The sequence below is a fragment of the Elgaria multicarinata genome, chromosome 12 (assembly GCF_023053635.1).
Source record: "Elgaria multicarinata webbii isolate HBS135686 ecotype San Diego chromosome 12, rElgMul1.1.pri, whole genome shotgun sequence".
NCBI lineage: Eukaryota > Metazoa > Chordata > Lepidosauria > Squamata > Anguidae > Elgaria > Elgaria multicarinata.
This window is the reverse complement of record NC_086182.1, coordinates 27,595,673-27,612,678: the sequence shown is the minus strand read 5'-3', so window position 1 is coordinate 27,612,678 and position 17,006 is coordinate 27,595,673. Positions and strand designations below refer to the sequence as shown.

Below are 17,006 nucleotides of genomic sequence, written 5' to 3'. Positions count from 1 at the left end.
GGCTCTTGATTTTTTCAGTACATCTCCCTTCCTGCCCCCCTCATTACCAATGGACACTGCAAAAAGAAAATAAAAAGAAAGAAAAGGGGGGTAACAGTCTTGATCCAATTGTACTTATTGCTGTATCATTATTCATTTGTGTAGGGTTTTACCAAAATCCGGGAGCATATGTATACATATGTAAAATGCTGCCAAAAAGGATTTCAGTGTAACCAAACACATGATTTTGTTACACACAATGTAACCAAACACTAGCCTCGTGTGGCGCAGAGCAGTAAAGCAGCAGTTTCTGCAGCCGAAATTCTCCCCACGGCCTGAGTTCAATCCCAGCGGAAGCTGGTTTCAGGCAGCTGGCTTGGGTCAACTCAGCCTTCCATCCTCCCGAGGTCAGTAAAATGAGTACCCAGTTAGCTGGGGGAAAGGTAATAACGGCCGGGGAAGGCAACGGCAAACCACCCCACTATAAGGCCTGCCAAGAAAATGTAAGCGAAAGCTGGCGTCCCTCCAAGAGTCAGTAACGACTCAGTGCTTGCACGAGAGTTTCCTTTCCTCCTAAACACATGATCACATCAGGTGTGGGAGGGATACCCATGCACACATACATATTGGCGACATGGTGGAAGGAACTGTAAAACATAAAAGTTGCAGCAACTGAGTGTTTTGCAATGTAGAATCTTTTTTTTTTTAATTGGGCAATTCAGGAAGGTATGCAAATTTGAGTGAATTAGGGGATGTTAAGGTTACAGTGCAAACAAAATAAGTTCATCCTTAATGCTGATTACTTAAAAGAACACAGTTGTACTGGGCCAGATCTACACCAAGCAAGATATGACACATTGAAAACAGTTTGAAAACTGTATACGGAGTGTGTCCTGTGCTTCAACTGTTGGCACTACTGTTAAAAACCATTTCAAAGCAGTAGTCTAGATCCTGCCTTGGTCAGACCAGTAATGCCCAAGCTGTTCAACAACCATGGTTTCACAGGTATTATGAGGCTTAGAGGCCACATGAATCAGGAAGCTAAACAAGAACTGTATTGCCTCTCTACAACAACAGAACAAAACAGGAAATTCTACCTAGATACAGTTAAGATCAATGCCACCTATTTATTTATTTTATTTATTTATTACATTTTTATACCGCCCAATAGCCGAAGCTCTCTGGGCGGTTCACAAAAATTAAAACCATCATAAAAACAACCAACAGGTTAAAAACACAAATACAAAATGCAGCTAGCAACTCAACTGTGCAATGAACGGCATTATCCACATTTTTTTAGGAACCATAATGTCAAGTCTCTCTAAAATTTAAATGTATTTTTTTCAAGAATGTGAACCCTGACAAATCAAACACACAGAGAGAGAGACAGAGAGAGAGAACAAAGCCAAGAAGTTTTACAGGGGCATGTGTATGACTCCAACCAAAAGGGCTTGAAATTGAGCGCATTGTCCATGCGCTGAAAGTCACTGTTTGTTTCAGCTCCCAGCACTTCCATCGCTTCCGAGAGAGATTGTTCAGAGTCATGTTTGTAAAGAAGCTTTTCAGGGTCTTTGCATAAAAAGTGCTTAAGTAAACAAAAGCGACAGCTACCTTGAAAAACCGCTTTCACGAAGTAGCTCCTTGTTTCTTCAACAGCCAGAGAAAGAAATGGATTATCTTTGAAAACATGCTCAAAGCGAGGAGCTGGCTTTTATAGCAACAACAATGCATCATGTTTGTGTCTCTGGCTCTTTCTGTCCCAAGGCGCTAGTGTGGAGAGACACTAAAGATTAGAGCCTCTTACCCTTTTGCGAATTGGGTCACTGGCAGCCACCCGCCCCCTTCAAACGATGCAGTGTTGGGATGCTTTCAAAATAGCTTCAGGTTCCAAAATGTGGGGACATTGAGCCTTTTGCACCTTGACCCCAGCAAGGACAAGACAAGACACAAGTTTCTTAGTTTCCAAATAAAGGAAAGGAAAGGAACCTCTCGTGCAAGCACTGAGTCATTACTGACTCTTGGAGGGGCGCCAGCTTTCGCTGACGTTTTCTTGGCAGGCCTTATAGTGGGGTGGTTTGCCGTTGCCTTCCCCGGCCGTTATTACCTTTCCCCCAGCTAACTGGGTACTCATTTTACTGACCTCGGGAGGGTGGAAGACAGAGTCGACCCGAGGCGGCTGCCTGAAACCAGCTTCCGCTGGCATCGAACTCAGGCCGTGGGGAGAGTTTCAGCTGCAGAAACTGCTGCTTTACTGCTCTGCGCCACATGAGGTTCAAAGTTTCCAAATAAGCCACATTTTATATATATATATATATTTATCAAACTAATAAAGATCTGCAGTGGGCTTTAGATGGTAACTCCTAAATTCCCTCCCACCAGTGTGGACCCTTATAAATCTGAGGCATTGGAAGATTTGTATCTGCTAACTGAAAAAAAAAAATGAAAAAAAAATCCTCATACTTCCTAGGCATGGAACGAATATACCCAGGACAGGAGTATCAGTTCTATACAGATTTGTACATTTAAATATTAAGCACATGTCATATACAAAATGAAGGGAAGATGCACCATTTCAGTGTGGTTTATCAAATTAAGTCAGTGTTATTTACATTCCTCCCCTTTTTTTGCACTCAACTACTGCACTCCAAAGTGGTTCACAATATAACAATGCTCCATACCACCCGGGCTCATTACAAAATGAATAAATAATCAAAACTAACAGTCACTGAACAAACAATGTCAGCCGTCACTATACAATGCTCAATTCCTAACAATGAATTATACTAGAACTAACACCAATGGCATAAAAACAACATTAAATACTAAATCTCATTTATTCCAATGTGCAAAAATCACCAGCAAAATGCAGCAGCCACAAAAATGAAGACGAATAAATTCAAATGCCATTCCTTTACATCTTAAAACATTTCAGGGTTTCTTTGTTATTTTTTTCCTTACATAGACAGATCTAGATATAGCTGGTAAAGTTATAGGTGTATTGCTAGTGAACATCTAGTTGTCCTGGGGGTAAATCTCATCCACAGGGTGCTGCTTAGGTATCTGTGGCTAACACAATAAATGCATATAGTAGGTGGCTTCTTGCAAAAGTCTTATAAGCAACAGCATATGAGTCAATGCATAAGATACCAAACATATGTAATATAGCACCCTTTTCCCCCCTCTCTGTAGCCACTGAAGCAAGACATCTTTCAGATACTAGAAATCCCTTGTATGTATTTAGTTGATCCTAAATACATATTTATATAAGCCTGAGGATTTTTTCAAAGGCATCTTGGCTTCTGGTAAATGCTTTAAGGAACTATTTTATATGCCGTTGTATGGATATTTTGTTCTCTTCTTAAAGAAAAAGCAGAAGCAATTGGTGTTGTTGACTTTACAGTCATGGTCAATAAATAAATAAATAACCCATCGGGGAAAACCTTTTCTTTCTTTCTTTCTTTCTTTCTTTCTTTCTTTCTTTCTTTCTTTCTTTCTTTTCCCAGCCAGTTCCTTAACTCAGCTAATCTATCACACATATATAGGTGGGTTTTTGCCACCTTCTTTTCCATTCCTTTTATACTTTCTGTCCTAACCTTTAGTAAGCGAGTCCCAAATTAGCGTTGAGAGAGGCCCAGAGTGAGAATTAAGTGGACTTTGTTCTATGAGCATTAACAGTCATTTCCCCCCCTGTGATTTGTGGGTTGCTGGGGATAAAACAGAAGAAGTTTTATGTTCAGGATTCCTCTTCTTCCTTCCCTTTCCTGTCTTTTTCTCCTTCCCTCCCTCCTCACCACACTTATTTATTTATTTATTTGGCATTTCCGCTTTGACTCCCTGCTGAGACTGGAAATTGCAAAAACACTCAAAAAGGATACTTTGTTGAATCTTAATAAACCCAAGTCATCTTGACAACATTAGCAAATTCAGGTTTGCAGCCTCTCCAGGGAGAGAGGAAAATATTATTGTCTATGTTTAGCAGATGAAGAAACAGGGAAGGAACAAATTCAGAATTGTAGAGAGATCAGCTGCCAGGGAATGGGGGCATCAGGATTCTCGGTGGGGCAGCAGGTTTCCTGAACTGTAGCCTTTCTACTCTCACCGAGGATAAAGCAGTGGGGTTTGGGGCAGACCCACATTTTGTAATAGGTATCTAATTTGTCCTCCCACCCCCTTGCTCCAAAGAGACTCAGGCATGGGGTTACCCTATTTTTATCCTTGGAAAAGTCATGTGAGGTGGGTTGGCTGAGACAAAGTGCTTACCTACACCTATGAACCTTCTGGGAGGGAGGGAAGGGAAGGATCCTGGGTTTTCTGGCTCCCGGGATCCTCCCCCAGGGTGCACATGGCAAAGCAACATCCTAGAAGTAAGAGGGATGTTCCGGAGTGGGTGTGGGTGTGGTTTTGAAACAGGAGTCCCTGATCCCGCAAAAAATGTAAGTACAACACACACACACACACACACACACAAACTCAGTGCCGAAAAGCACTAGGAGCCATCCTGAGGATGGCAAAAGTGCTACCCCACTCACCCCCAATGGGCATGGAGCCCCCCTAGTTCTGTGACCATTTGCTGAGGCCCTACTCATGGGGAGGAGGGAGGACCAGGGAGCTCGTGCCATAGCACCCAGGGTTTTCGGGGTTGTCCTTGGAAAGCGGGAAAAATCATGGAATAATGGGCTCAAGTTACAGGAATTCAGATTCCGGCTGGACATCAGGAAAAAACTTCCTGACTGTTAGAGCAGTATGACAATTGTGGGCTCTCTCACACTAGAGGCATTCAAGAAGCAGCTGGACAACCATCTGACAGGGATGCTTTAGAGTGGATTCCTGCAATGAGCAGGGGGTTGGACTTCATGGCCCCATAGGCCCCTTCAAATTCTACTATTCTAAGATTCTATGATAAAAGTAGTCTGTTTTATCCTGGGGAAAGTGAAATCATGATAAAAAGAAACAAATGTTAGAGAATTCTCATACATCCCTAACTGTACCCCACTGGCTCCTAGATGTTAGCAATCTGGCCTAGCTTCCTAGAAGATTTGAGCCCGAGCATTTCTCTGTTTTGCAATTAGTCAGCAACTCTTTTAGGTGTTGTAGTGGGATGACTTTGATGAGGGGACGGGGCTGGAGGGCCAACAATGTCCCATGCACCCCTACCCTGCAAAAATGCCTTTTAGCAAGACCCATTGCCACAAACGTGATCCATCTGTTCATCTTCTTTTGCATCTGGGAAGGGACTGTAGGTCAGTGGTAGAGAACCTGATTTGCATGCATAAAGTCTGGATAAAGGAAGGTCAGGTAGAAGGTGATGGGGAGAGTCCATCTCTGTATGGACAGTTGCTGCCAGTCATACTGGAACAGATGAGCAAATAGTTATACCTGGTAAAGGCAGCATCCTACGTTCCTGTGATGGGCAGCTGGAAAGCCTGATGGCAGCATTCAAGTGGCAGGATTTGGCCCAGGAGTCACCAATTCCTGATGCTTAAATTAAGCACTGACTGTACTTAACCTAAGAAGTATATCTCAAGTTCAACTTGATTGGAATGAAAGCGCTCGTCTTTTCTTCCAGATCATATTCATCACTCTCTACCAAGAGATATTTTAGTTTGCACAGCTGCATCACACCTTCTCCAATTTATTCTCTGATGTGTCACTCCCTGAATTCAAGATGTTCTGAAAAGGCTATGAGCTAAATCCCCCCTCCCCGTATTCCTAAAGGGGAGGTGGGGGAATGAAGCAATTAGTTTTTCAAGCAGCTTCTAAAGGTAGCAGATGCGTTGAGAAAGCTCTTCAACCCTAGATGGTCTGTTTGAAAGCACGGATCGTTTGCTCCAGTTTGGAGAACAGCTTCCTCCAACGGACCAGTCATCCATTATTTTGGATCTCTGGATTTTGATTAATGATGCATTTCATTTCAAGAGGCAAGTAGGTCATGCCAACACAGTCCCAGGATGAACAAACCACCCATAGCAAACTTGGCAAACTGAGCTCTTTCATACATCCCAATTCCTGACCCTTCCTTCCTGCACTGAACTTTAGTAACCAAGATGGTTATATTCTCCTAGGGATTTAAAGAGTATCAATGATGTTCATTTATGATGATGGAGGAGGAGGAGGAAAGATTTAGGTACAGCTGTGGTTAGGTGTTTCCGAAACAGAGCAGGAGGTGCCCAAAACAGTTGCTGTGAATTGAAAGAAAGAAAGAAAGAAAGAAAGAAAGAAAGAAAGAAAGAAAGAGACACCTTGTGCAACACATTTCACAACTGAAACGTTTTCACAAAATGGTGAACAGTGTGAAATAGCACGTTCTGTTGAGACCAGTCAATCCTTTACTTGGGTAGGTAGGTGAGAAATATCCCAGTGACTCCTGCAACAGCAGCTCATACCTTTCATCTGTATCTCTGTATCTCTGTGCTTTTCAATCACAAAATGGTGAACAGTGTGAAATAGCATGTTCTGTTGAGACCAGTCAATCCTTTGCTTGGGTAGGTAGCTGTATCTCTGTGCTTTTCAATCACAACCGTGCTCCATAACAGCCCCTTTCATGAGATTATTGGGCAGAAGAGCCACACTGCTAACCTTGACCCCGAGGCTACGTGGCTTCCTTGCTCCACCCCCTTCCATCCATACATTGAACATGGCCATCTTAATGGGAAAGGCTACACATATAGCCTTCCTCCCTGCAGATGTATACATCATCTGAGGTAAGGTCATCAGAGGTAGGGTCAGCAGTAGCGAAAATGTCTGTTTTGTAAATGTATAAAGCATGCAAGGCTGAAGTAATGCGGTGAGGCATTTTCACATCCTTACATTCATCCCTTTTAACTTTTAACTTCTCTGCTGCTCTCCCTTTATTTCCTCCCCTACTATTTGAAATTAAATGGTAAACCCCTCAAGGCAGGGATGCACACACACACACACACACACACACACACACACACACACACACACTGTATGCCATCCTGTTAAGTACATACACTGGCTTGTCACAGTTTATCCTTGTAAGTTGTGAACTGCCCAGAGAGCTCCAGCTATTGGGCGGTATAGAAATGTAATAATGAATGAATGAATGAATGAATGAATGAAAGAAAGAAAGAAAGAAAGAAAGAAAGAAAGAACTCTGCGAGTTTGGTTCAAGTCCAACATGCCACCTTGTGCAGCACACCACTGACTCTCAAGGTTTTAGCCTTGCATGAATCATCCCTGCCATCTTCATTCCAGAGCACCCATGGCATGCAGAAGCCCTCCAATTTCTGCCCTCACATTGAGCCTGTGGTTAATGGTATGGCCATGTGCTGTCAGCTGCTTTTCTGCTTGGTGCTCCCCCTGACCAGATGGAGTATAACCTACCACTGACGTCCTAAGCCAAGACAAAGCAGCAACAAGGCAAAGTGACTAACGAGAGACTACTAATACAACAACCTGTCAAGTCAGCCAGGTGTTTGTCACTGGTTCTGTGTCTGTGTGTTTTCATTCTCTCCTAGGCTACCAGACTCTCTGTTCCTCATCTGAAGACCAGTTTAGGGGCTAATTAAATCCCCTGAGAGCAAGAGCAAGGAGGCAGAGATGAGAAATCAAGGTTATTCATCTCTTGCTTGGTAAAACAGTTGTGGACAAGCAAGCTGTTCTTCACAGGTTGTTTGGGGGGGGGGGGTTTGGGGGGAATTGCAAAAATGTACGCTCGCTCCTGCTGCTGCTTCCTGCAAATGTGAAGAGTGGGGAAGGTCTAGTTGCACATTTTTTGCCAGATGGGCGCCCATATGTTTTGCCTCTCCCCATGCATCCGTTTTAGCTTTGGCACGCACATATGCCTGGATTCCTTTTCTTTCCTTTTTTGTGCAGGGGGAATTTTGCACCATTTAACAATATTAAAACTAATTTCATTTAGGTTCCTTTTGGGGTTTCTTGATTGAGCTTTCAGCTCTTTAGAATGCCTTCCTTAGGAGCTTCCATTCCAGATCCAGTATTGTTTTATGGGGTGCTTTTGGGCACCTCTCTAACAGCTTTCTGCTTTCTACGTCTGCAGCATGCTCCCACTTTCTAGCCTCTAGTATCACAGCACATCATTCAGCAGAAAATGGACCTATTAGATGGATTTTGGAATTACTTTTTTTAGAAGAAGAAGAAAAAGAAGAAGAAGGAGAAGAAGAAGAAGAAGAAGAAGAAGAAGAAGAAGAAGAAGAAGAAGAAGAAGAAGACTTCTTTAATGTGTTCCAAGCATGATAATAAGAATAAAACAGGAATGAAGGGACAATCTCTTTAAAACACAAGCATTGTTCAGTGAGTTCGTCTCAGCCCAATTTGGAAATCACAAGCCTAACTGGAAAGCACACATGGACACACCTCCCCATGCAAGAGTTCCAAGTTATATATTAGATCTGGGAGAACATCTCTTTCCAGTTTGTGTCACTTTTGCATGTTTTACCCATAGTTCTGCACCATTCTGTTTCTGCATTCATCTGCAAATCCATAAATCTTTGTTATCTTTCAAGGGTATGTTTCACAATGTATTTTCTTTCAAATTACATATATGGAATGTCCTGTACCTTCGGATAAGTTTAAATGGCCATGAAGTATTGCATCAAGTTCTGGGCTCCACACTTCAAGAAGGACGCAGAGAAGCTGGAGAGGGTTCAGAGGAGGGCAACAAGGATGATCAGGGGTCTGGAAACAAAGCCCTATGAGGAGAGACTGAAAGAACTGGGCATGTTTCGTCTGGAGAAGAGAAGATTGAGGGGAGATATGATAACACTCTTCAAATACTTAAAAGGTTGTCACACAGAGGAGGGCCAGGATCTCTTCTCAATCCTCCCAGAGTGCAGGACACAGAATAATGGGTTCAAGTTACAGGAAGCCTGATTCCAGCTGGACATTAGGAAAAACTTCCTGACCATTAGAACAGTCCGACAATGGAACCAATGACCTAGGGAGGTCATGGCCTCTCCCACACTAGAGACATTCAAGAGACAGCTGGACCACCATCCGTCAGGTATGCTTTAAGATAGGTTCCTGCAAATGAGCAAGGGGTTGGACTTGATGGCCTTTTATGCCCCTTCCAACTCTAGTATTTTATGATTCTATGATATGCAACATCCACTGGTCTGCTGAGTCCTGATCCACACTCCCGTCCAAAAGGGGTGAAGCATGTCCTTTTGCAGAGGAATCTGAAGTGGTCAAATTCCTCACGGATCCCTACTGCTCCAGTACATTAAAACATTTGTTTGATGTGCACTGAGGCTTCTGGAAATTCATACACATCCCCAGGGGGATTAGTATAAGTGAGTGTGCTTTTGAGGAGGCTCCTGGTGCAATTCTCTTATTGAGAGAGAAGTGAATACTCCTTGTGCTCCCTTTCCATTCTAGACTAAGGTCCATTAATCCTGAAAGGAAATATACAGGGGTCTGAGAACTGATGAACTTCTAAACCAGAGATGGGGGACCTGTGTCCCTCCAGATGTTGCTAGACTCTAAATCCCACCAGACCCAGCCAGCAAGGCCAACAACAAAGAATTCCAGGTTCCTCAGCCTTGCCCTAAATATTGTTTGGGGCCTTCTGAAGGAGTAGAAATCCAGAGATAATGCACAGTTTTTCTACATGACCTTTTATTGTGTGCTCTTCATTCTCTATTCCTGGTTGTGTATGGATTCTTTAGAACAGCGGTCCCCAACCTTTTTGGCACCAGGGACTGGTTTCATGGAAGACATTTTTCCCATGGATGGGGGGGGGGTTTTGAGGGGATGGTTTTTGGAAACCACGCACACCCACCCCACTCCAGGGTCCCGGCTTCACTTCGGCTGGGTGGGCACCCAGCCAAAGTGAAGCCAGGACACTGGGGTGGTTGGGCGGCTTTGGAACGGTGCGCCCAGAAGCTGCTGCCTGAACCCCAGCATCCTGGCTTCGCTTCGGCTGGGTAGGCAAGATGGCGCCCTGCGCCCAGGTATAGTGGGGTAGGGATGGGGTGTGTGTGAAAGCAGCTCACCTGCGCGGCCCAGTTCCTAACAGGCCATGGACCAGGACCGGTCCATGGCCCAGGGGTTGGGGACCCCTGCTTTAGAAGACACTATGGCCTTCCAGTTTCATTTCCATTTCAAAACAACCCTTTTGGAGAAGTTATTTGATTATTTATTTATGCAGGGCAACATTATTCATGAAAACAAAAGAAAACATTTTTTCCACTTGTGTAACTACAACTATTCTGCCGTACCACAATGCCAGGAAAGGAAATAGTCTTAAAGCAGGTTAACAGACTTACGTTAAAAAAAAAAAGAGCTCATAGTATTTCCCTGTGCCCTTGTCCCATCCAGCTCCACCAATCTGCCCTTTATTTATTGTTTTATTTATTTCATTGAAACATTTATATCCTGCCCTATATCACTAGGATCTCAGGGTGGCATCCCAGTTTCCCAACTCCCAAGATATTATACTATACTGCAACTAATACAAGGCTGCAATCTTACATAAACCCCATTAGTGGGATTCACTAGTAAGTAATTATGCAGCAGATTGCACTGCATGTACATTTTAGTCTGTCGAGAGAAGTAACCAGGTAAGTTAAATAAACACATATGTTCCTTTTTGTCTACCTGTCCTTTCCTCCACTTCCCTGCCCTTCCACCGGGAACTCTTTTGGGTTGAATTACTGCTTTTCCATCTTCCCATGGTTACCAACCAGTTGAGACCCCCACCATTCGAAGGGGTCTCCCCTTACATAGAGTACTTTCTCTTCCCAATGGCAGCTAGCAGTAATACCAAGCTAATTGGATGCTTCCTTCTCCCGCTGAGCTGCGAGCCAGGAGAAGATAGGGATGGGTAGTGATGGATGAGAAGATTAAAAAAGAAAAGAAAAAAGGCAGCCCTTAGTGGAAAGGATTTTAATTGGAGTGGTACACTCATCTTGGCTAATTGTACATTGCAGACTCTGAAGAGGGTGCTCCAGTCTGGGATCAAGGCTGCTGGAAGCGAAGGCACCAGGGGTGGAGGAAGAAAAGCTTCATCAAGTGCAGGAGCCTTGATAGTGACTTTGTTTCTGGGTCCTCGCAGCTGGAGGCACTCCTTGGGATCTTGCACACACAAGGAAAAGCAGGCGGGTTGGTGGGTGGACGGATAGCTCTTGGATAGATTTATTCTGCTGAATCCAGTGCAGGCAGCTGCAGCCCAAGGGTCGCTTCGTAGTGCTTGCGATTTGCTCCTTGCTAGCCAAGGGCTTGTCATTAGTCAAATGGAGAGTGATTATTAAGGGTTCTCTGGTGCTCTTAGGTGGCAGGAGCCCAGCTCCACAATGACTTATTAGTGAGCATCAGGCCTCCTGGAGGGCCTGGATGGCAGGAGTGTTTCTTTTAATGAATCTCTGGGTTGTTTTCCTTCTTAAGTGAAGCGTTTGGATAATGAAATAGCCAGTGTCTGCTTAATCCATCTCCCTCTTCCGCCTCGCTCCTGCCTCACCCCCGCTCCCTTCCCCCAGCAATTTCTAGGTTTCCTTCATCGAGCATGCCTTGTGTGTGCATCTTGGTGTGTGTTTAGCACCGAGAAAAATGTGGGTGCGGAAGATGACAGTAACCACCACTAGGATTAACCTTTCATCTGTGTGGTTTGGTTAGAAGCTTATAAATATTGTAAGTTGATTATTTTTCTGATGTAGGAAAAGTAGCTTCTTAGTGTCATTGTCAAGATGGTCATACCAAGTGCAGCAAAAGAAAGATTTCAAACTTCTCGGCCTCACATGTCGAAGCACCAGAATGTCAAAGCACTACTGGAGTGGTGTGTGTGGGTGTGGGTGTGGGTGTGTGGGTGTATTACTAGACTTCCAGATGGCCTGGTACCTGGATTTTTCAAGTCCTGGTTGGTAATGTTAGTATCAAAGCCGTAGAGACTACTTAAAGAAAAATAAAGATGGATAATCTTCCAGCTTTCCTACTCATCAGGTATTGTCTGCATGAGACTGTACACCTGCCTCTTTGTTGAATCAGGACCAGCAGCTGTTGGAATTGTGCTTGCTTATTTCCAGTGTGCAGTTGTATATACCCCAAAAATTCTTCACCAAAATTTGGGGTGGCAACTTCAGAGAGAATGCTTGGCAATCAGAGCAGTCTGGTCATTTGCCACAGAATGGCCAAAGGATAACAATGAAGGATCCTCCCCATTGGGCCATTCTGTATCAAATAGGAATGCTGAAAAGTTTTTGCCTGTTAAGGAAAGAAAAAAACAAAAAACCCAACCTCCCCCTTCCCCAGATGTCTCATCTTAAATAATGCTAAGACCTACCTCCAAAACAACTACTAGCATTCAACAAACATCAGAAGATCCCCCCCCCCATTTTAGGAGGGATGTATTCATCCTACCCATCAAAACAGATAAAACAAACAGCCCCCAAAACATCTGGGCTGAACACCTTGGCCCAATTGTTCCTGTCCACTCCAAAGGGCAAATAAAGTTGGCTTTCTCAATCCATGCAGCAGAATGAGTTAGTGAATGGGGTGACAGGGCAAATCGTGCCACTTGAGAGTAAGTGGGGGTTCCACTTTTATATCCTCTCACAGCAAAAGAGCTCCCTGCCATCTAATGGTATCCTCTGCTATGTTTGTACTTGCAGGGATTATTATTATTATTATTTATTTATATAGCACCATCAATGTACATGGTGCTGTACAGAGTAAAACAGTAAATAGCAAGGCCCTGCCGCATAGGCTTACATTCTAATAAAATCGTAGTAAAACAATAAGGAGGGGAAGAGAATGCCAACAGGCACAGGGTAGGGTAAGCAGGCACAGGGTAGGGTAAAACTAACAGTATAAAGTCCGCACAACATCAAGTTTTAAAAGCTTTAGGAAAAAGAAAAGTTTTTAGTTGAGCTTTAAAAGCTGCGATTGAACTTGTAGTTCTCAAATGTTCTGGAAGAGCGTTCCAGACGTAAGGGGCAGCAGAAGAAAATGGACGAAGCCGAGCAAGGGAAGTAGAGGCCCTTGGGCAGGCGAGAAACATGGCATCAGAGGAGCGGAGAGCACGAGCGGGGCAATAGTGTGAGATGAGAGAGGAGAGATAGGAAAGAGCTAGACCGTGAAAAGCTTTGAAGGTTAACAGGAGAAGTTTATATTGTTGTGTCCCCCCCACCCACCATGAAAGTAAATGTAATAGACCATTTTACTATAGGGAAGGGGAAAGAAACTAAAGAGTTAATGATATGAAGAAGTTTGCTTTGCGATTGATTTCTTAGAATTACACCAAGGGATGTAATTACAGTGCCAGTTTCTCGTTTTCCCAATCTCAAGTGTGGTTCATCCCAAACCGTTGAGAATTTCTCCAGTCTTAAGTTTCTTTCACCCTGAATTTTGAGGGTTTTAAAAAAAGTTTTCAGGAAAATTCAGAAACATTTTTTGTGCAAATTTCTCATTGATGTCAAAATTCCGAGGTGCACATTTCGGCAGGTAACAGATTTCAGTTCTCCTCAGTAACTTGGAGGGAACACTATTAGTTGGGTTATTGTGCCAGAACTTTTCTCTCTCTGGAACTCTGTTTGTGCTCAGAAACAAACACACATCACGCAGGTCTTACACAGCAGAGCTGGTTTATTTCCTTCAGGCTTCTGTGCAGTTCAATTCAGATCAGTTCAGATCAGCACACTGAGGCATACACAGAGAGCAGTGATCAGTAAGCAGTGATCTGTTCCATTTTACACAAGTGAGAAACTATATACAGATCTACACAATTCTTATCTACATTACATACAGCTGTGATGAGGCTAACTTAGAATCTTGGCAAGGTTCCCAGAACAGCCTCTATCTCAAGGTAATTGCCCACAGATAGACTTTCTCTGTTTAACCCTGAGATAGCCATACACACACAATTTTAATGACTAAGCAAGTATTTCTTTTCATATACTTAACAAGGTTCACATTAAAATGTGAATTGAATGCATTTCTCTCCCCCCCCCATTGCAAAATGCACCTGCTATAAATGAGAATCCCCTCTTCAAACCCAATAAGAAATTAATGGACAGGGAACTTGATCTTTAAGGCCTCTTGAAGGCCTCTAGTGTGGGAGAGCCCACAACCTCACCAGGCAACAGATTCCTGGTCGTACTGCTCTAACAGTCAGGAAGTTTTTTCCTGATGTCCAGTTAAAGGAAGCCAGATTCCAGCTGGACATCAGGAAAAACTTCCTGACTGTTAGAGCAGTACAACAATGGAATCAGTTGCCTGGTGAGGTTGTGGGCTCTCCCACATTAGAGGCCTTCAAGAGGCAGCTGAACAACCATCTGTCAGGGATGCTTTAGGGTGGATTCCTGCATTGAGCAGGGGGTTGGACTCGATGGCCTTGTAGGCCCCTTTCATCTCTGCTATTCTATGATTCTATGATTTAGTATATGTCATTACTGCTGTCTCTCAGGCCTTAGCTAGACCAACCTTTTGTTCCAGGGGAGAGGAGGGGAGACCTCGCGTTGCGATTAATGTGAGATCTCGCCCTCATTTACACTTAAGGCGTGACAACCTCAGGAATAGAGGTGTCACGCCCGCCATTTTAAAAATTTTCTTAAAGGAGATGGAGCACAGAGGTAGGTTTTTTTTGTTTTTTGTTTTTAAAAATAGTGTCATTTCCCTGGAGCGTGGAGCCGGCTCAAGCCGTGGCAACAGGCTACACCTTCCGTGGTCCTGGGCTCAGCCTTGAAATAGCAGGCCCAAAGTGTAGAGTTGTATCCCGGGGCCAGGGAGGGATCATCCCTCCCTGAGCCCGGGATCCCCTGTGCATCATCTGGACACACAAGGATGATTCCAGGGTTCGCCCTGGGATAAAGGCTGGTCTAGCTAAGACCTCAGTCTTTCCTTTCTACTAGTTGCTGAGCTGCAAGTTAAGAGGGGCCTTTCCATATGATGTTAATTTCCCATGCATTTCTAAGCTATTGCTCCTCCAAAGCAGTGGATTTGTGTGCATCTGGGGTAAGGAGGTTCCTTTAGCTGTTCCTATTCCCCTTCTTGGATGCCTAGCTCTTCCCCCACATTTACATAAAACCTTTGCATCACTTAGCAAGGGAATGTCTTAACATTTGCATATTAACTGCAAGACACTCAGCTCCAAGTTCTAATTAAAACTGCCTTGAGTTTTTCTCCCCTCCCCTCCTTCCTTCCTTCCTTCCTTCTCCATTCATGCCTCCCTGCCATGCCCCGCCTTCCATAGCAAACTGCTGACGTGATTGGAATGGTGTCCCCATTCTGTCAGCGGCTGTGCACAGGGAATTGGGAGAGAGTAGCAGCATGCAAGGAATATGTGGGGAAAAGAAAGGATAAAAATGTCACTTTGTTTGACTGGTCCGTTCCCATTTCTAGAATAAAGGAAAGAACTCCTGATCGGGTGGCATTCCCAAACTGTGAGACACAAGAGACTTGCTAATGTGGCATGAGAAATAAAGCATAAAGGCTCTTATGAGCCCAAAGTAGCCACCCCCCCCCCAGAGGGAGGATGCCTGTTATTTCTCTGCATGATTGGCTGCTTTTGTCTTGTTCCTTCCAATTAGCTGGCACTGTGGGCAGGTAATTCTTGTCTCTTTATCAAGTGTCATCAGAGCATTCCATCATTCCTGATTTGCTGTGGAATGCCCACCTTCCCCTTGAGTCTGTCTGTTGCATCTCAGTATGAGTCAATGTTTTTGGCTTGCTCCAAACAGCTTGAGTGGAAGGATCACATGGGTATAGTGTGCTACATCTCTGCATTTTTAAAATTGGATCTTTCAATTACTTCCCACGCGGAGAGAAACTGCAGTGCTAACAATTTTCAAAGAAGCCTGCTGACTCTGTGCCTGCCGCTGCCTATGACAGTGGCTATTTCAAAATACAAAATTAAATCTGGTGGCACTAGGGATGCCACAAGCATCCACTTGGGAGATCAAGCTTGGTGAGTTGCCACCAGATTGACCCCCCAGGTGCCAGTTTGTCGACCCCTGCACTTGCCAGACTCAATGTCTGCCAAGTTGGGCAAGTGTGGAAGTACACTCTCCTTGCCTGACTGGGAGCCTGGCCTGTTTTGGAAAGGCCAATTTTGAGTAAATCAGCCTTTACAGAAACACCCTCCTCTCAATCCTTCACACTGCCCTTGCAAGGAAGGATCATGAGGGGCTGCCATTGCCGGTGACCTCCTCAGAGGAACCATCTGTGGGATCTCAAAGGGATCAATATGCGGATGATACCCAGCTCTACCTTTCCTTTTCATCAAACCCAGATGAGGCAGTGACTGTTTTGAACCAGAGCCTGGGCACGGTAATGGACTGGATGAGGGCTAATAAACTGAGACTCAATCCAGACAAGATGGAGGTACTGTTAGTGGGTGGTTCATCTGTCCGGCAAGGTGATGTTTGCCCTGTCCTGGACGGGGTTGCACTCTCCCTAAAGGATCGGGTCCGTAGTTTGAGGCAGGTGGCTACTAGGAGTAGGGCTTTCTCTGCTGTGGCACCCTGGTTGTGGAATGAGCTCCCCAGAGAGGTCCGCCTGGGGCCTACACTGTACTCCTTTCGTCGCCAGCTGAAGACCTTTTTATTCTCTCAGTATTTTAACACTTAATTTTAACTTAAATTTAAATTTTACTGTTTTAACTCTGTATTTTAATCTTACATCAATTTTGCTGTGTGGTTTTATCCTGGTTGTGCTTTTTTATACTGTATTTTGTAATGGTGCTTTTAACCTGTTGGTTGTTTTATTGTGGTTTTAATTTTTGTGAACCGCCCAGAGAGCTTTGGCTATTGGGCGGTATAAAAATGTAATAAATAAATAAATAATAAATAAAGGAAGCCCAAACGGTTCTGATGTGACCACTGCATTTTCTCAAGGTGCCCAATCACCACCCAGCTGGTATGGCTTGGGCGGAGGACGTTTTTTGCGGATGGGGGGGAGCCAGAAATAGGGGAGGACACGGTGCACGCTCTGCACGTGAACAGCCTCGTGAGATGGGGCAGAGCCAGGTGTATAAAGTCACGCCTCCCTCCCTCCCTATAAACCAGTATGGGAATAACCAGTCTTCCTCTTTGCAAGTGAGGCTGAGTAGGAAT

The 17,006-nt window shown here is 44.2% G+C and overlaps 1 protein-coding gene across 2 annotated transcripts in view; it reads left to right on the top strand.

The window, feature by feature from the left end:
* LOC134407265 (opioid-binding protein/cell adhesion molecule) overlaps window positions 1-17,006 on the top strand; it is a 373,740-nt gene that overhangs the window by 271,823 nt on the left and 84,911 nt on the right. The window lies entirely within an intron of this gene.